This window comes from Schistocerca cancellata, chromosome 11, assembly GCF_023864275.1.
Source record: "Schistocerca cancellata isolate TAMUIC-IGC-003103 chromosome 11, iqSchCanc2.1, whole genome shotgun sequence".
NCBI classification, from domain to species: Eukaryota; Metazoa; Arthropoda; class Insecta; order Orthoptera; family Acrididae; genus Schistocerca; species Schistocerca cancellata.
In genome coordinates, this window is record NC_064636.1 from 32,413,528 (window position 1) to 32,439,748 (window position 26,221).

At 51.2% G+C, this 26,221-nt stretch overlaps 1 protein-coding gene and 2 long non-coding RNA genes across 12 annotated transcripts in view; 1 reads left to right on the forward strand and 2 right to left on the reverse strand.

Moving 5' to 3' along the window:
• LOC126108742 (uncharacterized) overlaps positions 1 to 26,221 on the forward strand; it is a 336,956-nt gene that overhangs the window by 291,687 nt on the left and 19,048 nt on the right. The window lies entirely within an intron of this gene.
• The window catches only part of LOC126108737 (putative sodium-dependent multivitamin transporter), a 745,960-nt gene that overhangs the window by 282,658 nt on the left and 437,081 nt on the right, over positions 1 to 26,221 (reverse strand). The window lies entirely within an intron of this gene.
• LOC126108740 (uncharacterized) lies at positions 1,819 to 2,558 on the reverse strand. The gene is made up of 3 exons (XR_007523615.1): positions 2,436 to 2,558; positions 2,172 to 2,281; positions 1,819 to 2,013 (listed from the first exon to the last, which is right to left on the reverse strand). It is a non-coding gene; the product is annotated as an uncharacterized LOC126108740 (long non-coding RNA).

Sequence of the window (26,221 nt, forward strand, 5' to 3'; positions counted from 1 at the left end):
GCAACTGTGAATTCATTCCAGGTTTCCACCTTTATCTCTTGGAGATTTACCTTCTTTTAACATATTGCTATATTCGCCCATTGCTGGCATCACCAACACTTTGGAAGGCAGTTTTACAAACTTGAATCTTTCTTTCAGACCTTGATAGCCAACAAATGCATGACTACAATTTTGGTTTCTTCCCACTAAATTCCTTATCACTTCTAGGCTTCTTTCTTGCCACTTGTTTTACTCCTATGAGGCTTTGAACGATTCCATCCTGTTCATTTTTTGTTCTATCTTGCTGCCCTCTGTCATCTCAGTTGCCATGCTTTTCATCTGACAACTGGAAACAGAATGACATATTCAGTCGAACTTAACTTTCTACATTATTATGTTTGCTGTGGTAGTTAAATGTTAATTTTGAAGTAATACTAAATTTCAGGTTAAGACACACGTGCTGATATAACCATTACGTTTTGGTTGGTATCTATTCCCTCCCCAATTTATATATGCTTCATTTTCACTCTGCTCGCTATATGGCTATATGTTTTGGAACCTCCACTGCATTCTTTCTTTTTCCATTACTCCCTGATATTTATCACTAACTTCACCAGTGTCTGACATCTTACCACCAATAACAAAATAGATTAATAAAAGAGTAAGCGGAATATTGATTATTCTCCCTGCCTTAAACTGAGTTGATAGTATAAAATACTTAGCGAGCCAAAATATTTTGTACCTTTGAGAGAATGTGATAACAATGGCTGCATAACAATACAAAATGTTCCAGGACATATGGGATTTCTTTACATCTTGATTGGGCTACATCCTTAAAGCACAAACACATATGTAACTCAATGCTGTCAAAAATGGATGTCTTTGTTTTCTTAATAATCCCATTCATTTACAAAATAAATCAGTATTACTTCTTCTGTTCTTACCTTACTCCTAAATCTGATTTGATCATTCTTGATGTCATGTATTACTAATTTTTACAATTAAAAAGGGCTTATATCAATAGTGGTACAAGTCCATTTTTGTTCATTTTGAGATACAGAGCCGTAAAGTTAAATGAGCGCTGAAAAATCTGCATTTGAGATACCAGAAATATTCAAGCATATGGCGTCTTACTAGAGATGAACCTTTATTTATGTTTGTTTGGATCATTAATTTCAGAAGCATTATAGACAGAAAAGTGGAGGTAATGGACTTGAACGACTATTGAAATAAGCCCTTCATATTATATGACGACATGCACATTCAACATCAGTTATGGTTGGTCAAATATTGCTGTGACTCTGAATGTATTATATTAATAAGAAGCTACATTGCTTTTTTCTCCTGAAAATATCAAGTAACGTAACAAATGTGTTTGATTCTGCTTCCAATATGACAGTTTTGGTTAATACTCCACATGCCTACACGACTTTGCAATGTTATCACAGCAGAACTCAGACATCTGTATAAGTGTAGTGAAATGAAAACAGTCATATGAATGCCTCACTTTTCTTCCGACACAGTTCAAGCCTCAGAAGAAAAGTTTCACACCTGGTGTTCTACATGGCAACTTCACACACAAGAACTTTTTGCCGACACTACTACCACCTACATAAGTAAGCTTTTCCTGTGTTACTTTCAAGTAATGCACTTCAGCTATTCCTGATTTAACTGGAAGATCTGTACTTCCCACTTTCATATCAACAGCCTCAAAATGCATATTGTAGACTTCAGGATATGTTACAGGTCAGTGTCACACCAAGATTGTGGAGAAAGGGGGGGGGGGGGGGCTGCATGGAAAATTACGGGTATTGGACGGATTAACATGTGGAAAATGAGATTTTTATTATTCACTCACTGTATTTAACATTCGCACAACAACTTCAATAAAACACAGTTTAATCATTCACACACTTATTTCACTTTTAAACTGCAAATCCTCTAAGAGCTGTCTTGAATCTTCATGAGTCTCTCTCAACAGCCTTGATGTGGACAGATACGTACAGCAACCAGTAATCAGAGTCAGAACTGCGTCTGCAAAAACAGAAGGATTATTAAACAATTTTTGCTGTCACTAATTACTAGCAATATAATTGACAGAGTAGATTGCTAATATTTGCTATAATGAATGTCACATTTGCAAGAGCGGCTCACTGAAGTAATTAAGTCCATCGAAACGCTTACAAACTAACCTCTCGTCTGACGAAAACGGTCTAAAGTCGCAGTGGCAATTTCTTCAGATCTGTTGACAATTATATTTTGAGTTACACTTTGCTGAGTGACTGAAATGTAGATCAGGTACCTGTGAACATAATAATATGTTAGAATTCATTTTCAAAACACGAACTATTATGGTACTGTACGGCTACTTACAGATTAATTACACTATTAATATTTACACAGTTGTTTCTTTAGTACAAAATTAAAGCCAACGGAAGAAAAAACGTAAAACATACTTTCCAATGACAGGTTTGTTGAGATGCAATTTTCTGTGTTGACAGACGTAACTTTTTCATACGGTGGTAGGTCGCAGAAATCGCAGGAGTCTGAGAAATCGCAGAAGTGGCAGTGGCGGAGGGATACACAACCGATGTTATTTAAGACAAATCACAGTTAAGAATAACAGATACTGAAAAGTAGCATTCACAGAAATCACCGATATCGGAAAATCGCAGTTTAGCCCATCAATAGCACGAACCCTCCAAAAATTTAAACAAACGAATTTCCTTCGGCAGCGCCAAGCAACAGGGCTTTCAACCGTCGGCCGATTATTCGATTTCGAAATAGGAAGCTGAACAGGAAATAACCTCATAACATTACCAATGTAATTGGCGGCTCACACATATCGGCACGAACCCTCCAAAAACTTAAAAACTGCAATTCGGCCTCCTAAAGTAACGTAAACACCACTTCATAACATCATCGACGTGATTGGCGGTTCACACCTACCGGCACGAACCCTCCAAATATTTAAAACATGCAATTCTCCTAACCTAACCTCATAGCATTATCAACGTAATTTGCGGTTCGCGCATGTACGCACGAACCCTCCAAAAATTAATCGCGTGCCTTATCGGCTACCTTCACTGGTTCGTTTTTTTTTTACTTTATTGTCATTTTAATGCCTATACAATAAGCAGGCTGTCAGCAGCACACTACGCTGCTCTTCAGCCAAATGAGACATAAGCAAAAAAAAACAGGAGGAAAACAGAAAAGTCACAAAATGGTGGGCGATAAAATAGGAGACACAGAGAGACAAACACGGAGCCGTTCACACTTGACGATAAACCACACTGCAAACTGTTGAGACGACGCACAGACACTGAAGAAGACGATGGCACTGGTGAACAACGGAGCGTGACGGGAAACACTGAACACGGAACACGACGGCATACACAAGACACTGATGGCGGCGATCTCCGGCGCGCGAAAGTCCACGTAGCGTGTGCGAGTCCGGGGACCTGCCAAGAGTGGAACAGGGTGAGGAGGGGGGAGAGGGGAGAAAAGGATGCCAACGGCGGGGGAGACGGGGGAAAGAGGGAGAGGGACAGGGGAGGGGGGGGGGCCCGGGGGAGAAGGGGAGAGAAAAGGAGGAGGGAGGGAAAAAGGGAGAGAAGGGAGGGAGGGTGCCCGGAGGAGCAAGCACGGGAGGAGGGCGGGAGGATCAAAGTTGGTAGGAGGGGTAGATGGAGGGGTGGAGGGCATCATCAGGGAGGGGGAGCTGGCGGAAGCCACCTTGGGAGAGGGTAAGGAGGGTGGAGAGATGGAGACCGGGTGGGACATGAGAGTACAGGCGCGGCAGCGGGCGGGGGTGGGAGAGGATCGGGGAGACGAGCGGGTGGGGAGGATCGAGTTTACGGGAGGTGTAGAGGATTCGTATCCTTTCGAGGAAGAGGAGGAGGTGAGGGAAGGGGATAAGATCATACAGGATCCGCGTGGGGGAGGGGAGACGGATGCGATAGGCAAGGCGGAGAGCATGGCGTTCAAGGATTTGGAGGGATTTATAAAAGGAAGGGGGGGCGGAGATCCAGGCGGGATGGGCGTAACAGAGGATAGGGCGGATGAGGGACTTATAAGTGTGTAGGATGGTGGAGGGGTCCAGACCCCACGTACGGCCGGAAAGGAGCTTGAGGAGACGGAGTCGGGAACGTGCCTTGGCTTGGATTGTCTGGAGATGGGGAGTCCAGGAGAGGCGACGGTCGAGGGTGACGCCAAGGTACTTAAGGGTGGGGGTGAGAGCGATGGGACGGCCATAAACGGTGAGATAGAAATCAAGGAGGCGGAAGGAAGGGGTGGTTTTGCCTACAATGATCGCCTGGGTTTTGGAAGGATTGACCGTGAGCAACCACTGGTTGCACCAAGCGGTGAACCGGTCAAGATGGGATTGGAGAAGGTGTTGGGAGCGTTGCAGGGTGGGGGCAAGGGCAAGGAAGGCGGTGTCATCGGCAAACTGGAGAAGGTGGACGGGGGGTGGCGGCGGCGGCATGTCCGCCGTGTACAACAAGTACAGAAGGGGGGAGAGGACGGAGCCTTGGGGCACACCGGCGGAGGGGAAAAAGGTGTAGGAATCGGAGTTATGGATGGTGACATAGGAAGGACGGCGGGAGAGAAAGGAACCGATCAGACGAACGTAGTTAATGGGAAGGGCGAAGGTTTGGAGCTTGAAGAGGAGACCGGAGTGCCATACGCGGTCATAGGCGCGTTCGAGGTCAAGAGAGAGGAAGATGGCGGAGCGACGGGAATTGAGCTGTTCGGAAAGGAGATGAGTGAGGTGAAGGAGAAGATCGTCGGAAGAGAAGGACGGCCGAAAGCCACACTGGGTAACGGGGAGGAGGCGGTGCTGGCGGAGATGCTGGTGGATGCGGCGGGTGAGGATAGATTCCAGGACCTTGCTGAAGACCGAGGTAAGGCTGATGGGACGGTAGGAGGAGACGGCGGACGGCGATTTGCCAGGTTTGAGGAACATGAGGATACGAGAGGTTTTCCACAGGTCGGGGTAGTAACCAGTGGACAGGACTACATTGTAGAGCCTGGCCAGGGTGGAGAGGAAAGAGACAGGAGCTTCACGAAGGTGACGGTAGGTGACACGATCGTGACCAGGAGCGGTGTTGCGTTTGGTGCGGAGTGTAGTATCCTGTGTAGTGATGGGGGCGTTAAGTTCCGTGTGTGGAATGTTGTCCAAGTACTGGAAACCAGGAGCGAGGGGAGGGACAGAGGTGTCAGTTCGATCGCGGATATCTGGGAAGAGGGAGTAATCGAACCGGGGATCATCAGGGATGGAAAACACATCGGACAGGTAGGAGGCAAAGTGGTTGGCCTTACTAAGGGCGTCAGGGAAGGGGTGGTCATCGTGGAGAAGAGGATAGTAGGGAGAGGGCTTAGTTCCGGTAAGGCGACGGAAGGCGGTCCAGAACTTGGACGAGTTGATGGGGAGGGTAGCATTTAAACGGGTGCATGTCTGTCGCCAGTCCCGGCGTTTCTTAGCCGCGAGCAAATTTCGAATGTGTCGCTGTAGTTGCCGGTGGCGTCGTAGGGTGTCCGGGTCACGCGTGCGGAGGAAGGCACGGTAGAGACGACGGGATTCACGGAGGAGGAGGACGGCCTGCGGTGGTAAGGTAGGACGGTGGGGGTGGATGGCAACAGTAGGGACGTGGGCCTCCACGGCCTCAGACAAGGTCTGCTGGAGAAAGGAGGCGGCATGGGAGACATCATCGGGATGGCGGTAGGCGAGAGGGTGGCTGTCGACCTGAGTGGAGAGGGTATCCCGGTAGGCATCCCAGTTGGCACGGGAATAGTCATGGATGTACTTGGGGGGAGGGTCATGACGAGGGTCGGGGCGGGGGCGACGACCGTCTGAAACGGTGAGGAGGACAGGGAGATGGTCACTACCAATAGGCTCCAGGACATCCACCGTAATGCGACCAAGGAGGTTGGGGGAGGAAAGAATAACATCGGGAGTGGAATTGGATTCGGGGCGGGTGTGCTGGGGGATGGGGACGAGGTCGCCTTGAAGGGAGGAGAGGAACCGATGCCACCGCCGCAACTGGGCAGCGGAGCGACTATGGATGTTGAGGTCGGCGGCGATCACGTAGGAGGAGAAGGTACGGTCGATGTGGGAGAGGAAATCGAAAGGAAGAGGGGCGTTGGGGCGGACATAGATGGTGGCACAGGTAACGGTAAGGCCGGGGAAAGAAGAGACTAAGGATCAGGTGTTCGGTGGGGTCGGGAAGGAGAGGTTGGAGCCGAACGGGGATCTGGCGGTGGTGGCCAATGGCAACTCCGCCACGCGCAACTGGGAGGGGATTATCGGAGCGGTGGAGGAGATAGGGGGAGGTGTGGATGGAAGTGGTGGGGGTTGGAGGAAGGTTTCATTGAGGAGGAAGGCATCCACACGGTGGGTAGCAAGGGTGTGCAGGAAGAGGTTCTTGTTGGCGGGAAGGGAGCGGATATTGTTGAAAAGGATACGATGCTGTCGCGCCATGATAAGGATTTAGACGAGGGTGTCAAGGCGGGAGAAGGTGAAATGGGCCTGGTTATTGGAATAGGTGGCATACATTTTAAGGTGGAATATGGAACGGGCGGCGAGGGAGATCTGTTGGAGGGTGTGGGGGCGCTGAAAGGGATGGACGTTTTGGAGGACAATGGTGAGGAACCTGATGATGTCCTCAGCAGTGGGGGGGGGGACGAAGGGAATTGCCAGGAGGGGTGGGGGCGTCCAGGGGACGGACAGGGACGGTGAGTTCAGGGGTGGTGGGAGGGGGCCCGGGCTTTACACTTTTGGGAGTAGGTAGGGTGAGGGAGGCTGCAGGTATTACAGGAGGGAGGGGATTGGAGGTTGGGGCACTGCCGGAGGAAGTGCGCTTGGCGACAATGCGGGCATGTGGGGGCCTCGCGGCACTCGGCTGTCGTGTGTGCATTGTAGCGCAGACATCTCTGGCAGCGCAGGGATTGAGGGGGGGAACGGGAGGGGTCGACTTTGTACCGCTGATTGAAGAGGAGGGCACCCTCCTTCAGGAGACGGTCAATGGAGGGGGCGTCCTCAGAGAACACCCGCATAAGGCGGGTGGGGCCGGTCGCGTTAAAAATGCGGCGGACTGCCCGCACCTCCAGGGTGGGATGGGCCTTCAGCTCCGCCAACACCTCCTCCTCCGTGATCAACGGGCTAAGCCGAGTGATCACGGCGGTGAGGGTCGGCGGGCGACGCGGGGGTTGGGGTTGGCGGGTAGGAGATGGGGAGGGAGCAGGGGTGAGGGAGGCGTTAGGGCCAAAACGGGTGATGGGGAGGCGGGAGAGGATGTCAGTATGGAGGGTGGGGCTGGGGGAGGAGATAAGAACGGAATCCCGTCTGGGAGTAAGGAGAGAGATGGGGGCGCCAGGGAAATGTTGGCGGAGGAGGAGGGAGAGATTCCGGGCCTCGAGGAATGAAGGATCGGGACGGGACAGGAGATATTTGTAGAGACCGGGTGGGGAGGAGGAGGAGGAGGAGGGAGCGGGGCCTGGTGGGGAGACGTCCATGGCATTTTGGGGTGGGGATGGGGGGCGGGGTGGGAGCCTTTTTAGGAGTAGAGGAAGTGGAGGCGCCACTAGGGCGTTTGACAGCGGCAGATGGGCGGGTGGTGGTGACAGGAGGAGGACGGGAACGACGGGGAGGTGGTGGGAAGGGACAGGTCCCGGCACGGACGCAGCAGTCGGCGCCGGAGGAAGTGACTGTGACGGTGCAGGCGAATGTGGCAGTGATGGCGATGGCGACGATGATGATGACGCCGGTGGCGATGGCGATGGCGATGGCGATGGCGATGGCGATGGCGATGGCGATGGCGATGGCGATGGCGAGGGGGAGAGCTGGGCGTGGGCAGTGGCCCGACGGGCCACCACCCGAGCCGGAGCTGCAGTGACAGGATGGGGGAGTGGGGGGAAGGGATCAGAACGAGAGGAGGAAGCGGGAGAGGGGGCGACAAAGAGCGATGGCGAAGGGATAGAGAGGAGGGGAGGGGATGGAAGGAGGGGGGGTGGGGACTGGGGCACACCAAGTGATTGTGGTGGAGGCGGCGGATGGGGACGTATACACGATGGCGGTGGTGGTAGTTGTGACGGTGGTGGTGGGGGCGGACATGACGACAAGAAGAAGAAGAAGAAGAAGAAGAAAGAAAAAACACAGCACTAAAAGGACAGGACACACACTGGGAGACGGCGGACGGCGGACGGACGGCGGACGGACGGACGGCGGACGGACGGCGGACGGACGGGCGGCGGCGACGGCGGCGACGGCGGCGAGAGGCAGGGACGCTGCTGCCGCGGACGGGGCCGGGGCGGCGGCGGCGGCTGCTGCTGCTGCTGCTGCTGCTGGCGGCTGGACTGCTGCTGCTGGCTGGACTGCTGCTGCTGCCACCGGAGGGCAGGCTGGCTGGCTGGCTGGCTGGCTGGCTGGCTGGCTGGCTGGCTGGCTGGCTGACCACTGCTGCAGGCCGGGACCGCGAACTGCTGCTGCTGCTGGCTGGCTGGCTGGCTGGCTGGCTGGCTGGCTGGCTGGCTGGCTGGCTGGCTGGCTGGCTGGCTGGCTGGCTGGCTGGCTGGCTGGCTGGCTGGCACCTGAAACCCCTAACACTTCGATTAGCGCGAAGGTGCACTATCGAAGGGCGGTAACCTTTCGGTGTACCGCCGGAGATGACTGGTTCGTTCTGACTTGCTCAATTTTAACCAACATGTCACCACAAATATTGCTGAGTATGAAAAATTGTCTTTGCAAATAAAAAAAGAGACACGGATGAGCTTTCCACCTTTGTTAAGATACTAAATCTATTTAATTGCAGTAGATAAGGAGGTTTTTGTTATTTCCAACCATTTCCTGTTCAGCTTCCTATTTCCAAATCGAATAATCGGCTGGCGGTTGAATGCCCTGTTGCTTGGCGCTGCCGACAGATGTCAGCGCGGTGCGCTCCGGGAAAAACATGGCGAGCCTTTCACCTCCATCTCCTGTCGCCGTCTGGTTTTCAGTGCCTGTATAGCGGAGCAAACAGAATAATTGCAGTGAACAATAGCATTATTCTATGGAGGGGTGAATGCAAATGCTCCGCTGGTAAACCTAATATATTTTCTTGACGTTCTGTTAAAATTTATTTAGTGAACATATGGCCTTCTTGAATACAGTGCAATAAATGTACATAAATCAATAGGTAACTCAGTTTATTGTAATATGAACCTGGCAAACCGCCGTCCGCCGTTTCCTCCTACCGTCCCATCAGCCTTACCTCGGTCTTCAGCAAGGTCCTGGAATCTATCCTCACCCGCCGCATCCACCAGCATCTCCGCCAGCACCGCCTCCTCCCCGTTACCCAGTGTGGCTTTCGGCCGTCCTTCTCTTCCGACGATCTTCTCCTTCACCTGACTCATCTCCTTTCCGAACAGCTCAATTCCCGTCGCTCCGCAATCTTCCTCTCTCTTGACCTCGAACGTGCATATGACCGCGTATGGCATTCCGGTCTCCTCTTCAAGCTCCAAACCTTCGCCCTTCCCATTAACTACGTTCGTCTGATCGGTTCCTTTCTCTCCCGCCGTCCTTCCCATGTCACCATCCATAACACTGATTCCTACACCTTTTTCCCCTCCGCCGGTGTGCCCCAAGGCTCCGTCCTCTCCCCCCTTCTGTACTTGTTGTACACGGCGGACATGCCGCCGCCGTCACCCCCCGTCCACCTTCTCCAGTTTGCCGATGACACCGCCTTCCTTGCCCTTGCCCCCACCCTGCGACGCTCCCAACACCTTCTCCAATCCCATCTTGACCGGTTCACCGCTTGGTGCAACCAGTGGTTGCTCAAGGTCAATCCTTCCAAAACCCAGGCGATCATTGTAGGCAAAACCACTCCCTCCTTCCGCCTCCTTGATTTCTATCTCACCGTTTATGGCCGTCCCATCGCTCTCACCCCCACCCTTAAGTACCTTGGCGTCACCCTCGACCGTCGCCTCTCCTGGACTCCCCATCTCCAGACAATCCAAGCCAAGGCACGTTCCCGACTCCGTCTCCTCAAGCTCCTTTCCGGCCGAACGTGGGGTCTGGACCCCTCCACCATCCTCCACACCTATAAGTCCCTCATCCGCCCTATCCTCTGTTACGCCCATCCCGCCTGGATCTCCGCCCCCCCTTCCTTTTATAAATCCCTCCAAATCCTTGAACGCCATGCTCTCCGCCTTGCCTATCGCATCCGTCTCCCTTCCCCCACGCGGATCCTGTATGACCTTATCCCCTTCCCCCACCTCCTCCTCTTCCTCGAAAGGATACGAATCCTATACACCTCCCGTAAACTCGATCCTCCTCACCCGCTCGTCTCCCCGATCCTCTCCCACCCCCGCCCGCTGCCGCGCCTGTACTCCCATGTCCCACCTGGTCTCCATCTCTCCACCCTCCATACCCTCTCCCAAGGTGGCTTCCGCCAGCTCCCCCTCCCTGATGATGTCCTCCTCCCCTGCATCTACCCCTCCTATCAACTTTGATCCTTCCCCCCCCCACCTGTGTCCTTTCCTTTCGGCACCCTCCCTCCCCCCCTTTCCCTTCCCTTCTCTTTCCTTTCCCCCTCCCTCCTACCCTCTCCTCCGGGCTTCCCCTCCCCCTTTCCTCCCTCCCCCTCTCTCCTTTGCCCATGGCATCTCTGCTCTCCCCTCTCCCATCTCCCCTTCCTCCTCCTCCATCCCCCTCTTGGCAGGTCCCCGGACTCGTACACGCTCAGTGAACATTCGCGCGCCAGAGACCATCGCCACCAGTGTTAGTGTGTGTGCATCGTTTTGTGTTTCGTGCAGTCCCGACTCAACTGTTCACGTGTGGCGTCGCCGTTCTCCGTGTTTTGTGCGCCGTGTTTCCCAGTGTTAGTGTTTTTTTCGTCCAACGTGAACGGCTTCTTGTCTCTTGTTTTTTTGTATCTCCATGTTTTTGCCCGCCGTCTTTTTTGTATATCACATCTCTATCATGTTTATTGTTCAACTAAAGGCTGAAGAGCAGCGAACTATGCTGCTGCCAGCCCACCTGTATAGGTGTTTAAATTACAATAAAGGAAAAAAAAAAAAAAAAAAAAAAATTTATTGTAATATGGACAAAAATCAAGTAAATTATGGCTAATTCCCATTGTCTTTCGCATTATACTCCACTCGTGGTTGATTCTTTGACATTTGGCCAATTGTATATGTTAGAATAGAAGTTCTTTATGATGTCTTGTTTTGGGAGGAATGGAAGAAATCGCTTAGATGGTGCATGTTCCCCTCATTTATCGTTACATGAGCCCAATTGAGCCTGATTTACAGGGCTTGGTGGAACTGCAGTTTGATCAGAAAGTTGGAATGTGTGCTCTTCTGCCACATCAATGAATGGCTTAACTTTAACAACACCACAAGTGTCTTGTGAACAACAGAACTGCACAAATTGTGTTACATAAAAGAGCTGTTAGTTTCTGTGTGAAGCCCTTCCTTTCCTTTCAACAGAAATATTAGTATTACTATGGAATTTTGGCCACCGCTCCTTAAAATTTGGAACCTCTTATGTTTTTGATATTTTCACTACAAAATTCCTCTTTGTGCGGGATTCAGTTATTAATTCTGCATATTCTTGCAGAACATATATCCTATCAACCTTTCTAATTTTCCTTTTTGTCTGTTGATATGCTTATCATGTGCAAGGTAGGACTACCCTCCAGTTAGAAAGTAATGGGTGATGAACTGAAACCTCCCTGTGCCACAAGCATTAAACAAACCTCACCATTGAATGGTTTTTATTTTTGTCTCCACAACAGTCAGAGAAAGAGTGAAAGTCTTTAACATGTTGTCCAACATTTTCATTTATATAATTAAAAAGAAATGAACAAGCTTCATCAGAGATTTTTCGTGCTATTCCTTTTCATGACAGAGACAAAAACCTGGCTGTTCCACTCTGTAATTCTGCGCATTTAAGAAATTAATGAAAGCTGCCACAAGTGACATGTAAGTTGTCTTTGTATCTGAGGTAATTGCAAATTCTGCATTATATCAAACGAGAGGCCTGCAATGGTAGAATCAGTGGCAGTTTTTGCTGTAACTGGGTGTAATTTCTTGTGCACTATTAACTCAGCTTTGCTGGCCTTTTAGCACCATCATTCAGAGATGGACTTGTTATATTACCTGAGGCTCTCCACATGTACTGCTCGCATACACCTGTGGTTGCCCAAATTTTAAATTAAAATGTCCATGCTTAATTTTCAATTAAAACTGATAATCAACTTGAATATGGAGTTCAAAAGTTTTGAACATCTGCCACATAATCTTCACATGTTTATGGTCCAGATAATTCTGTTCTTCATTGGCATAATGTGCTTTCTGGACTGGAAATGAGTTGATGTGATTTTTCATTTCCACTTCCTAAGCCACTAGTTTTGCGCTGCCAGGATGACATTTTCCCCTCTTACAATACTCCAGCACCTGTGTTACTCCGAATTACGATGCAATTAATGAATCTAGTAGAACTTACTCCAAACAACGTCAATTTGAAAGTAAAGCATAGAGAAAAAATTTCTCAAGCATTCTTCATAAAAAGAGGCTTAAGACAAGGTGAATGCCTATCACCATTAGTGTTCGACTGTGCACTGGAATATGTAATGACCGAATGGTACAAGGTAAGGCAAAGAATATAAGAACTGGAAGTTTGACAAATGGTAAAAGTTGAAACTGCTTGGGATTTGCTGCAGATCTTACTCTCCTAACCACGAATGTTCAAGAAACCACTAAACTATTTACATCTCTAAGAAATATCACAGAAAGTCACCCTCAGAATATCATTTGAAAAAACAAATTATAACAGCTGGTCCACAAAATTTCAGTGGAAGAACAGGAAATCAAAATCGTTGATCAATTTAAATATTTAGGTGACATCATAACTGGAAATCTAAATGAGAAACAAACATGACAAAGTAGAATAAAACCCCATCAAGGAAAATTAGATTAGCAAAAACGCATACAACAAAAAAGCCTGTCTATAGTTGCAAATTTAAAACATTGTAGAGCAGTTACACAACCAGAAATAACATATGCATCTGCAACCATCTTCAAAACGACCGTTGTTGTTGTCGTCGTCTTCAGACCATGTACTGGCGTGATGCAGTTCTCCATGCACGGTAGCTGGAGGGAAGGGATGAGTTTTGTAGTGCATTCGAAAAATAAACAAGAATGGGTAATTGCAAACGTGTTACTGTAACTGGCACCCCAACATCTAACATTCACGAACTATTTGACGGCTCGCACAACACAGCAGAAGCCCTCCAAACTTTCGTAAACATTTAATGGTTTCATGTATAGGAATTTGTTGCTTTTTTTTTTCTTTACTGTGGGAACGGCGTTGCCGCAGTGGATACACTGGTTCCCGTGAGATCACAGGAGTTAAGCGCTGTCGGGCGTGGCTGGGAGTTGGATGGGTGGTCTGAAGACGGAGTGCTTTCTTTATTGTTTTTTCATTCCAATGCCCTATGTGGGCAGGGAAGGCCTGTCAGCGGCACAATCCACTGCTCTTCTGCCGAGTGACATGACAACTATGACAAGAATAAAATGTTACACACATAAGGCGATAAAATGGGGAACTTAAAACAGAGCAAGGGGAGATAATGGAGGTAAAAAGATACTGACATGGAGATGTTCATGGGGTGACAATGAAAAAAGTCGACATAAGGTTAAAAAACACAAAGAAGACACTGAAGGCACATGCACAGATTAAAAGTCGGCCACAGTATTAAAAACCCTCCAGAATAACGCACTTAAAACCCACTTGGAGCACACACCATGAAGAATAAAACTACCATGTGGGAGCTGCTGAGGGAGAGGCCAGAGAGGATGGAGAAGCAGGGGAGAGCAAGGGGCAGCAAGGGAGGTGGTGGGATGAAAAGAGTAGGGGCATCAGCGGGCAGGAGACTGGTGGGGCAGGAGATAAAGAGGGAAGACAAGGCACGAGGGAATGCAGAGACACTGAAGGGGAGCACAAGAGAGGGAGGGGGAGTAGGATGGGGAAGCCACTCGGGAGAAGGGAGGGGGAGGGGGAGCCCTGAAGAAGAGGCAGGAAGATGGGGTTAGAGTTGGTAGGAAGGGTAGATCTGAGGGTAAAGCGCATCATCTGGCAGGGGTGGATGGTGGAAGTTGCATTGGGCAAGGAGGCGGTATGGTGTGGAGATGGAGAGGGGGTGGGACACAACAGCAAACGTGCGGCAACGGATTGGGGGTGGAGAGCAATGGAGATACTAGGGGGTGAAGGGGATCAACGCGGCGGACAATATACAGTGTACAGATGTGTTCACGAAAAGGAGGAGGTGGGGGAAGGGCGTGAGGGATGTGCATGATGGACGGAAAGTGGATGCGGAAGGTGAGGCGGAGCACATGGTGTTCAAGGATTTGGAGGGATTTATAGGGCCTGGAACGAATTTGCTTTTTTCCCCTTTATTGTTAATTTCTCACCTTATACAGGTAGATCACCAACAGCATACTACGCCGCTCTTCAGACACAGATAAAACTAATGATACAAAAGAAGATATTCACAGAACAGACATGGTGGATATACAAACGTAAAATTAAAACACACGGAGCCGTTCACAAGCGCAGAGTCCAAATTAAAAATGTTGAGACACGTGGACATGCGCAGAGATGACAGATGACACACGCAAACTTTGGAGCACAAACTATTAAACACTGGAACACTTGAGGACAAACACGACGGCACACACAAACACTAGGCGATGATCTCTCGTGAGCAAAAGTTCACTATATGTGTACGGGTCTGGGGACCTGCCAAAAGGGGAAAAATGGGAGAGGAGGGAGAGGGAAGTGTGTAGATGCCAGTGGCAGAGGCAGAGGAGATGGGAGGGGCAGGAAAGAAGGTAAGGGGGTGGGGGAAGCCCGGGGGAGGAGGGAGGAAGGAAAGGAGGAGGGAGAGGAGGAAGAGAGAGTGCCATTGGGAAAAAACACCGGGTGTAGTAGAGGAGAATGAATGTTGGCAGGAGGGGTAGATGGAGGGGATGAGGGCATCATCAGGGAGTTGGTGGAAGCCACCTTGGGAGAGGGTATGGTGAGTGGAAAGATGGAGTGCAGGTGGGATGTGGGAATGAAGGTGCGACACAGGACATGGGTGGGAGAGGATGGGAGAGACAAGCAGGTGAGGGGGATCAAGTTTGCAGGAGATGTAGAGGATCAGTATCCATTCAAGGAAGAGAAGGAGGTGTGGGATCAGAATAAGATGATATAGGATCCGCGTGAAGGACAGGAGACGGATGCGATAGGCGAGGTGGTGCTCATGGCGTTCTAGAATTTAAAGGGATTTGTAAAAGGTTGGAGGGACAGAGATCCAGGTGGGATGAGCGTAGCAGAGGATAGGGCGGATAAGGGATTTATAGGTGTGGAGAATGGTGGAGGGGTCCTTACCCCATGTGCGGCCAGAAAGGAGATTGAGGAGACAGAGTCGAGAGCGTTCCTTGGCATGGATTGTCCAGAGATGGGGGTCCAGGAGAGATGATGGTCAAGGGTGACGCCAAGGTACTTCATGGTGGGGGTGAGGACGATAGGACGGCCATAAATGGTGAGTTAGAAGTCGAGGAGACTGAAGGAAGGGGTGGTTTTGCCTACAATGATCGCCTGGGATTTGGAAGGATAGACCTTGAGCAACACTGGTTACACCAAACGGTCAACCAGTCAAGATGCGATTGGAGAAAGTGTTGGGAGCGTTGCAGGGTGGGGGTGAGGGAAAGAGAGGCTGTTTCATCGAAGTACTGGAGAAGGTGGATGGGGGGTGAAGGTGGCGGCATATCCACCGTATACAAAAGGTATAGAAGAGGGGATAGGATGGAAGCTTGGGCACACCGGCGGAGGGGTAGAAGGTGTAGGAATCCGTGTTTTGGATCGTGACATAGGAAGGACGTTGGGAAAGAAAGGACCCGATCAGACAGACGTAGTTGATAGGAAGTGCAAAGATTTGGAACTTAAAGAGGAGACCAGAATGCTACACACCGTCGTAGGCACGTTCCAGGTCGAGGGAGAAGAAGATGGTGGAGTGACAGGAAATGAGCTGTTCGGAGAGAGGAGATGAGTGAGGTGAAGGAGAAGGTCGTCAGTAGAGAAGGATGGTCGAAAGCCACACTTGGGTAACAGAAAGGAGGCGGCGATGGCAGAGATGCTGGTGGTTGCGTCGGGTAAGGATGGATTCCAGGACCTTGCTAAAGACCGAGGTAAGGCTGATGGGATGGTAGGAGGTGACAGTGGATGGCGGTTTGTCGGGTTTGAGGAAGATCAGGATAAGGGGAGGTCTGGCTAGGATGGAGAGAAAGGAGGTGGGAGCTTCACGGAGGTGGCGATAGATAACACGATCGTGACCAGGAGTGGTGTTGTGTTTCGTGCAGAGTGTAGTGATGAAATCCTGAGTAGTGATGTGGGCATTGAGATCGTTGTGTGTAATGTTGTCCAAGTACTGGAAACCAGGGGCGAATGGAGGACATAGGTGTCAGTTTGATCGCGGACATCTGGGAAGAGGGGGTAATCGAACTGGGGATCGTAAGGGAGGGTAAAGATATTGGACAGGTAGGAGGCAAAGTGATTGGCCCTACTAAGGTTGTCAGGGAAATGTTGGTCATGATGAGGGAGAGGATGGTACTGGGTGGGGGAAGGGATTCAGACCAGTACTTGGATGAGTTGATAGGAAGTGTAACATTATGACAGGTAAATTTCTGACGCCAGTCGCGGCGATTCTTAGCCTTGAGCCAGTTTTGGACGTGTCTTTGTGGTTGCCAGTGGCGTCGTGGTGTGTCCGGGTCACACGTGTGAATGAAGGCACGGTAGAGACGTCGGGAATCACGGAGGGGAAGTACGGCCTGTGGGAGTAAAGGGGAATTGGAATAATCATGGACGTACTTCAGGGTAGGGTCATTACGAGGGTCAGGGCGGGGGTGACGACCGTCTGAAACGGTGAGGAGGACAGACCAATGGGGTCCAGGACATCAACCATTATGCAGCCAAGGAGGTTAGGGGAGGAGAGGATGACATCGGGAGTGGAGTTGGATTCAGGGCGGTTGTGCTGGGGAACGGGGACGAGGTCACCTTGGAGTGAGGAGAGGAATCTATGCAACCGCTGTTACTGGGCGGCGGAACAACTATGAATGTTGAGGTCGGCGGCGATTACATAGAAGGAGACGGTGCAGTCGATGTAGGAAAGGAAGTCAAAAGGAATCGTGGCGTTAGGGCAGACGTGGATGGTGGCGCAGATAACGGTGAGGCCGGGCAAGAAGAGACTAATGATCAGGTGTTCTGTGGGGCTGGGAAGGAGGGGTTGGAGCCGAATAGGGATATGGCGGTGGTGGACAATTATCGGAGCAGTTTAGGAGGTAGGGAGAAGTGTGGACAGTATGCTGAGGCTGTAGAAAGGTTTTGTTTAAGAGGAAGGCGTGCACACTGTGGGTCGTGAGGGTGTGCATGAGGAGGTTCTTGTTGGTGGGTAGGGACTGGATGTTGTTGAACTAGATACAGTGCTGTCGCGCTATGACAGGAATTTAGACAAGGGTGCCGAGGCGGGAGAAGGTGAAGTGGGATTGGTTGTGGGAATAGGTGCATAAGTGTTAAGGTGGAAGGCGGATTGGGTGGCGAGGGATATCTGCTGGTGGGTGAGGGGGCACTGTAACGGGTGGACATTCTGGAGGACGATTGTGACAAACCAGATGATGTCCTCAGCAGTGGGGGGGGGGGATGGAGGGAGTTGCCAGGAGGGGGGGGTTTCCAGAGGGCGGATGGGGACGGTTATTTCAGGAGTATGGGAGGGGTTGGCTTTGCATTTCTGGGAGTAGGCATGATGCGGATGGTTGCAGGTGTTGCAGGAGAGAGTGGACTGGAGGTTGCAACAGTGGCTGAGGAAGTGCGCCTGTTTGCAGTGTGGGCAGATGGGGTCCTTGCAGCACTCTGATGTTGGGTGTGCGTTGTAGTGCAGGCACCTCTGGCAGGAGATGGACTGAGGAGGGGAATAGGAGGGGTTGACCATGTACCAATGATGGAACAGAAGGGCACCCTCCTTCAGGAGAAGGCTAAGAGAGGGTGAGTAGCTTGGGGGATGGAATGAGGGGGGGGGGGCGATTGGGCGCACCACGTAATTGTGGTGGTGGCAGCAAAGGGAGAGCTATATACAATGGCGGCGGCGGCGGTGGTGGTGGTGGTGGTGGTGGTGGTGGTGGTGGTGCTTACAACGAGAAATGAAGGAAAAGAACAGGACAGGACTGGACCCCTGCCGGCCAAAGTGGCCGTGCAGTTAAAGGCGCTGCAGTCTGGAACGGCAAGACCGCTACGGTCGCAGGTTCGAATCCTGCCTCGGGCATGGATGTTTGTGATGTCCTTAGGTTAGGTAGGTTTAACTAGTTCTCAGTTCTAGGGGACTAATGACCTCAGCAGTTGAGTCCCATAGTGCTCAGAGCCCTTTGATTTTTGACTGGACCCCTGCATAAGGAGGGTGGAGCCGGCAGGATTGAAAATCCGGTGCACTGCACGGACGTCTAGGTAGGGATGCGCCTTAAGCTCCAACAGCACCTCCTCCTCAGTGATTGTCAGACTAAGCTAAGTGGTCATGGCGGTAAGGGTTGGCGGGCAACGCGGGGCTTGGGGTTGGTGGGAGTGGGAAGGGGAAGGAGCAGGGGAGAGAGAGGCATTGGGGACAAAGCAGGTGATGGGGATTCGGGAAAGGATGTCTGAGTGAAGGGTGGGGCAAGGGGAGGTGATGAGAACGGAGTCCCAACACGGAGTGAGGAGGGAAATGGGAGCTGCGGGGTAGAGTTGGCGGAGGAGCTTCGTGAGGTTGTGGGCCTCGAGGAGTGAGGGATCAGGACGGGATAGGAGGTCTATGAAGGAGGAGGAGGAGGAGGAGGAGGTAGTGGTGGTGGCAGAGGGGACAGGTGAGGAGACATCCATGCCCTCCTGGGGGAGGGGGGTAAGAGGAGGGGACTGGGACTTTTTGGGAGCAGAGGAGGCAGGGGTGCCACTGGGGCACTTCACAGTGACTGAAGTGTCACAGGAACTGTGTGGGACAGGAGCAACTGGGAGATGGCGGAGGTGGCAGGTCCTGACATGGCTGCTGGTGCAGGCGCCAAAGACGGAGATGGTGATGGGCCTCCACCCTGGCGGGGGCTGCAGAGACGGAGGGAACAGGGTGAGGGAGTCGAGGGAAGGGATCAGAGGAAGAGGTGAGGGAGGAAGGAGCAGGGGATGAGGCTATGAAGAGCGAAGGAGAAGGAGAAGGGAGGGTGAGAAGGTTGGGGGATTGAATGAGGGTGGCGATTGGGCACACCACATAATAGTGGTGGTGGCAGAGGGAGATGTATATACAATGGCGGTGGTGGTGGTAGTGGTGGTGGTGGTAGTGGTGGTTGTCATGATTACAATGAGAAAAGAAGGACAAGAACAGGAGAGGACTGGACAAAACTAAAGAAGAAAACAAGGAGCTCACATAGACAGACGAAACACTGACTGGGGCCGAATGCCCGCTCCACTGCTGCTGGCAAGGGGTGACTGCAGAGGCTGCTGGGATGGCAGGCTGGCAGGTCCTGGAACACCTAACATTTCGATAAGTGGCTATGCCATGACTGAAGGGCGGTACTCTTTTGAGGTACCGCCAGAGATGGAATTTGTTTTTTTTTCCTACAGACTTTGTTTTAAAAACATGAAGATAATAAATAATAAAAATAGGCGATAAAACCGGAGACTTAAATAGTAACATGGCGAAAAAATCGTGGAACATAAAACATAGAACGAAGGGATGATGACGCAAATAAAATACATACGAAGCAGACAGGTAAAAAAATACAGACAATTAACAACACACGGCGACAGTATGGTTTCTGTTCGCAAAAGACTTAAAATTCTCACCCAGTGGCAGCATGGTTTCTCTTCGCAACACTAGAAAGGCGAACAACACTGAACATTCACTGGAATACTGCACTATAAAGTTGGCAAATGTGACATACCACCGCTGAGACAGATGATGGACAGATGACGGGAAAATAAAAAAGGGGGGGATGGAGAGGAAAAGCGAAGGGGTGGAGGGGGGAAAGGAGCCAATGGAGGGGTGGGGGGTGCTGGGCAGATGCGGCAGGCAGTGGGGAAGGCAGAGGAGGAGAATACAAAAGGACTCGGCAGGGGGGGAGAAGTGAGGTAGGGAGAGGTTTGGCTGGGAGAAAACAGGATGGAAGGGGGGAGAGGGAGCCCAGGGAATGGACTGAGGAAAGGAGGGGGGGTGAGGATCAGAGTTGATAAGAGGGATAGATGGAGGGTAAGAGAGATAGATGGAGGGAAAGAGGGTATCATCCAGGAGGGGGAGTTGATGGAAGCCACCTTGGGAAAGGAGATAAAGGGTGTAGAGATGGAGGGTAGGGGGGACACAACAGTGAAGGCGTGGCAGGAGGTGGGGACAGGACAGGAGAGGAGCCACCAGGGGGTGAGGGGAATCAAGGTGGTGGGAGGTGTATAGTAGGTGGATATGTTCGGGGAATAGGAGCAGATGGGGGAAAGGAATGAGGTCATAGAGCATCCACATGGGGGACGGAAGGCGTATACGGAAAGCACCACTGGATACACCATGCAGCAAAAAGGTCAAGTGGATTCTGGAGAAGGTGTTGGGACCGTTGGAGGGTAGGAGCGAGGGCGAGGAATGCAGTGTCATCGGCATATTGCAAGAGGTGTACTGGAGGGGGTGTTGGGGCGCATCTGCCATGTACAGGAGGTAGAGGAGAGGGGAGACGACAGAGCCCTGGGGCACCCCAGTGGAGGGGTAGAAGGTGTGGGAATTGGCATTATGGATGATAACATACTCATATGAGGGGCGATGGGAGAGGAAGGAGGCCATCAGACGGATTTAGTTGACAGGAAGGGTGTAGGTTTGGAGTTAAAACAGGAGACCAGAATTCCAGACACGGTCGTAGGCCTTTTCGAGATCGAGGGAGACGAAAATGGCGGAGCGACGAGAGTTAAGCTGGATTGAGAGGAGATGAGTGAGGCAGAGGAGTCAGTCATCGGCAGAGAAGGAAGGTCGAAAGGCACACTGGGTGTTTGGGAGGAGGTGGTTTTTGCGGAGGTGGTGATGGATGAGTCAGGAAAGGATGGATTCCAAGAGCTTGTTTAACACCGATGTGAGACAGATAGGACGACAGGAAGAGGCATCAGATGGAGGCTTGTTGGGTTTGGAGAACATCAGGATATGGGAGGTTTTCCGTAGGTCGGAGTAGAAACCAGTCGCAAGCATGATGTTGTAGAGGGTGGCAAGGACTGAAAGGAAGGAGGGAGGGCAGTGTTTAAGGTGGCGGCAGGTAATGCAGTCGTGGCCGGGAGCAGTGTTGCGTTTAGTGTGGAGTGTGAGGCTGAGGTCCTGTGTACTGATGGGAGTGTCAAGTTCATATGATGGTGTGTGGCCCAAGTACTGGAAGCTAGGAGTAAGGGGAGGAACAGAGGTATTCGTACGGTCCATGAGGTCAGGGAAGAGGGAATAATCAAATTGGGGATCATCTGGTACTGAAAAAACATCGGAGAGTTGAGAGGCAAAGTGGTTGGCCGTACTGAGGTTGTCAAGAAAGGGATGGTCATCAAGGAGGAGTGGGTACTGTGGGGTGGGGCGGTTACCAGTAAGGCCGTGGAAAGCAAATGAGTACTTGGAAGAGTTTACTGGGAGCGTGGTGTTGAGTTGTGTACATGTCTGGCGGCAGGCACGGCGTTTCTTCGCAGTAAGCAGGTTGCAGATGTGTCGTCATAATTGCCGGTAGCGGGTAAGTGTGTCCCGGCCATGAGTGCGGAGAAAAGAGCGGTAGAGGTGGCAGGACTCTGGAAGGTGGACGGCCTGTAGAGGCAGGGCGGGTCGGTGAGGGTGGATGGCTTAGATGGAGATTGGGTGGCGAAGGCGTCACACAAGGTCTGGTGCAGTAAATCGGCAATGCGAGAGATGTCATCAGGAGATTGGAGAGCAAGGTCGTGGCCATCACCCTGGGTGGAATGGAGTCCCGGTAGGCATCCCAGTTGGCACAGGAGTAATGATGGAGGGACGTCATGGCGAGGAGCGGGGTGGGGATTGTGACTACTAGAGATAGTGAGGAGAACAGGAGCATGGTCACTGCCAATGAGGTGAAGGACATCTGCGGTGATGCGCCCAAGGAGGCTGGGAGAAGCAAGGACCACATCGGGAGTGGTGTTGGGTTCGGGTCAGGTGTGCTTGGGGAGGGGACCAGGTCTCCCTGGAGGGTGGTGATAAACTGATGCCACCACTGGAGATTGGCAGGATCACGGCTGTGGATATTGAGGTCATTGGCAATCATGTAGGTGGAGAAGGTGCAGTCAATGTAGGCCAGGAAATCATACGGGATGGAGGTGCGAGGGCGGACATAAGTGGTGGCACAGGTGACAGTAAGGGTGGGGAAGAAGAGGCTGAGGGTGAGATGCTCGGTAGGAATGTCAAGGAGTGGTTGGGGCTGGACAGGGAGGTGCTTGAGGTGGCCTATAGGAACTCTTCCATGCGCCCTAGGGTATGGGTTATCGGTGCGGCGAAGGGTGTAAGGAGGTGTGGAGATGGAGATACAGGGTTGAAGGAAGGTTTCATTTAGGATGAAGGCATCCATGTGGTGCTGATGGATGGTGTGGAGGAAGAAGAGTTTGTGGGTGGGCAGGGAGCAAATATTGTGGTACAGGATATGTTAGGGTTGTTGTACCATGGGAGGGGAGAGCAAGACGAGGGTGGTGAGGGGGGTGAAGGTGAAGTGGGTCTGGTTGTGAGAGTAGGTGGCATAGGTGGTAAGATGGAAGATGGAAAGGGCATTGAGGGCGATCTGGGGAAGGGTGTGGGGACACTGAGGGGTGGATGTTTTGGAGCACAATGGTGATGAGACGGATTATGTCCTCTGCAGTAGGCAGAGGTCGGAGCGAGTTTTTGGGGTGGATGGGATCATCAACAGGACGGGCAGGGATGGTGAGCTCAGGGGTCACTGGAGGAGGTTTCGCTTTACACTTCGAGGAGAAGGTAGGATGTGGTTTGTTACAGATGTTGCAGGAGGAGGGAGAGGTGAGGTTGGGGCAGTTCTTGAGGAAGTGGGAAGCTTAGCAGTGAGGACAAGTAGGGGGTTTCTTGCAGGTAGATGTAACATGGTCATTGCATGTGAGGCAGCTTTGGCAGTGGTAAGATTGGACTGGGGAACGGGGGGGGGGGGGGGGTCCACCTCATGACGGCGATTGTAGATGAGGGCTCCCTCGGTGAGGAGGCAGTGAATGGAGGAGGATTCAGTGAATATGCGCATTAGATAAGTTGGCCTGGCATCATTAAAGATGCGATGGGCCAAGCGGATTTCGATGTTGGGCCGGGAGTTGAGTTCCGCCAACACCTCAACCTCCGTGACCACAGGGCTAAGCGTCGTGATCACAGCGGTGAAGGTTGATGGTCGTCGGGGAGGTTAAGGCTGACGGGGAGAGGACAGGGTGTGGTAGGAGTGAGAGATGCATGTTAGCCAAATTGGATGCATGGGATGTGGGAGAGGAGATCGGTGTGTAAGGAAGCAATGGGGGATTTAATGAAGACCGAGTCCTTGCGAGGAATCAGAAGGGAGATGGGGGCATTGGGGTAGTATTTCCGGGTGGCGAGGGTGAGGGAGCGGGCATCAAGGAATTGAGGGTCAGGATTGGAGAGGACAAAGGTGTGGGTGGCAGGTGTGGCGGGGGCGGGGGTTGGGGCCACGTCCATGGGGATGGGTGGGTCACGGGGATAGGGGTTTTTTTTGGAGGAGACTTCGGGGGAAGGGTCAACATTCGGGTGCTTTGAAGGTTTTGTGGTCATGACAGGGTGGAGACGGGGCTGGGGGATGGGTTGCAGGGGGAGATGGCGGGGGGCAGTGCTGCCCTGAGGAGCGGATGACGCAGAGGGAGGGGGCATGGGTGTCACAGAGACTGTGTAATGACGAGCCGAAATCCAGCCAAAATCCGTGCCGGTTTAGAGCCTGTCGGAGGTGGTGCAGGGAGCGGCAGAAAGTCTGCAGATGTCGATGGGGCGACAGTGACAAAGGAGGGAGAGTTGGGGGGAGTTACAGCCGAAAATGGCGCAGGAGTAGTGTGGACAGGGAGAGAAGGAAGGACCGGAATGAGGTGGATGATGAGCACCATATGATGGTGGTAGGAGCAGCAGAGGGAGAGGGGAAAATGATAGTGGTGGTGGGTTGGGACATGGTGACGGCACGTGAAGGGGGGGCGAAGGCGGCGGCGAGGAGGCCCGGACGGCGAGCAGTAGTGACAGCATGCAGAAAACACGACAGGTAAAGTGTGGGATCTTCCAAGTCGAAGGTACACCCTGAGTGTAACCCAGGCAGAGTGAGTCCTCATTAAGGAAGTGAGGGATCCAACCGTCGAATGATGGAATTTGTTGCATATCTTTCACTTTTTTAACGAACGCATCATCACTAGTGTTGCTGAGTATGAAGAACTGTCTTTGGAAATAAACAAGAGACATGAACGGGGTTACCCCTTTGTTAACAGACAATCGATACTCAATAGACGCAGATAAGGTGACTTTTCTTACTTTCAACCGTTTCCTGTTAAGATTATTATTGCGACATCGAATAAACGGCCGTCCGTTGAATGCACTGTTGCCTGGCGTCGCCGACGGATGTCAGCTCGTTACGCTGCCGGGAAAAACCTCCGTCTCCTGGGTCCGATTGCTCTGCAATGCCTGTGCGCCGGAGCGAACAACAGGCGAACGACCAGTCCTCTGAATAATGATAGTGTTCACTACAGTTGGCCTGAACTTACGAACAAGATTTTATGCAGTACGAATGAAAGACAGTACTGTCGGACGAATAATGAGCGAAAGGAACACAAGTGATTCGGTTTCTTTGGCGCTAACCTCACACAGCTACACACACACACACACACATACACACACACACAGATATCCAATAGAACGCTAATGTTGCGAAATACTTGCAATGAAAAGCCGTGATATCCCCACAGGATTGTTGTGTATGTCACCTGCGCTGTTGGTGATGCAGAAGGCAAAGCAGCGAAGAAAAGGAAAAATATTTGCGTCTGAATTTTTACAGAAGCTGACAAATACGTGGCGGCAGTTCACGAGTCATTGAATTACAGCTACAGACTTTATGAGGCGTGTGTCAAAATTTTACGTGTATGTCTGTGGACAATTACTGAATTCGATTTGTTCAGTATTCCGTTTGAAACGGATATACATACTATAAGGGGTCGCCCGTGACGTTCAAAGGAACCATTCTGGCATTTGCCTGAAGCGATTTAGGGAAGGAATTATGGAAATCCTAAATCAGGTTGGCGGACACAAGTTTGAACCGCCGTCCTCCCGAATGCGAGTCCAGCGCTCTAACCACTGCGCAACCTCGCTCGGTGTAGTGGGTGTCATGTGGGTGACTGCATGCTCATGAGTTGTGAGATGTGTGATGCTGGTAATTCCCAAACGCAACTCCACATTCCTCTCAAACGAACCCTCAGTTTTCAACAGTTCTCGCAATAAAACGTGAGAGTCGCGAGCTGTAGTATTTCCAAACTTTACCCTTCGGAAAGATGTGACGCTTGTGCTTTGTTTACAAGGACTATCGAGTTTACAGAACTGCAGCGCAATAATTTTTTACTCTGCTGTTTATTTATTTCCCTACCCATCCAATCATCAACTTCAGTGACCACAAATTTCAAAACTAAGGAGCTTCTATGACTTTCGCGTTATGATGTCAAGTGCTGGATAAATACCATGAAATTGCATTTTTCTTCCAGTTGGTTTGGGGTCAGTCCTCGATTGCTTCACTATTCAGATGACGATAGAAGGAAGAAATTAATTTTTTTCGTCTATGGAAAGCCGTCCGTGTTGACTTGTGACGGACCAGTGGTGCAGAAGATTGTGGGACGTGCGATAAGGCTGCACTCACATTGTCACCGACACATTGCCACCGACTCCGTCGCCAAAGGTTGCCCTCCAACATCGTCTGACAGCTTGGTCACTGTGCGTCCCACCTGATTCGTTAGTTTTTGACGAGATCGAGGAGGTTAGGTTAGGTCAGAACCTATTTTATATATGAAGTAGGCTATATTCTAACCTACTATGGTGGGATGGATACCACGGCCCCTCTGTGCTTGAAGACGAGTGCTGCAGTTCGGTTTTTGCTGTTATAAGGTGCACGTAAATCGGCTGCATCTGTCTCGAAACGAACGTGGCGAGTACTGCACACTCTGTCCTCACTTACTGTAATT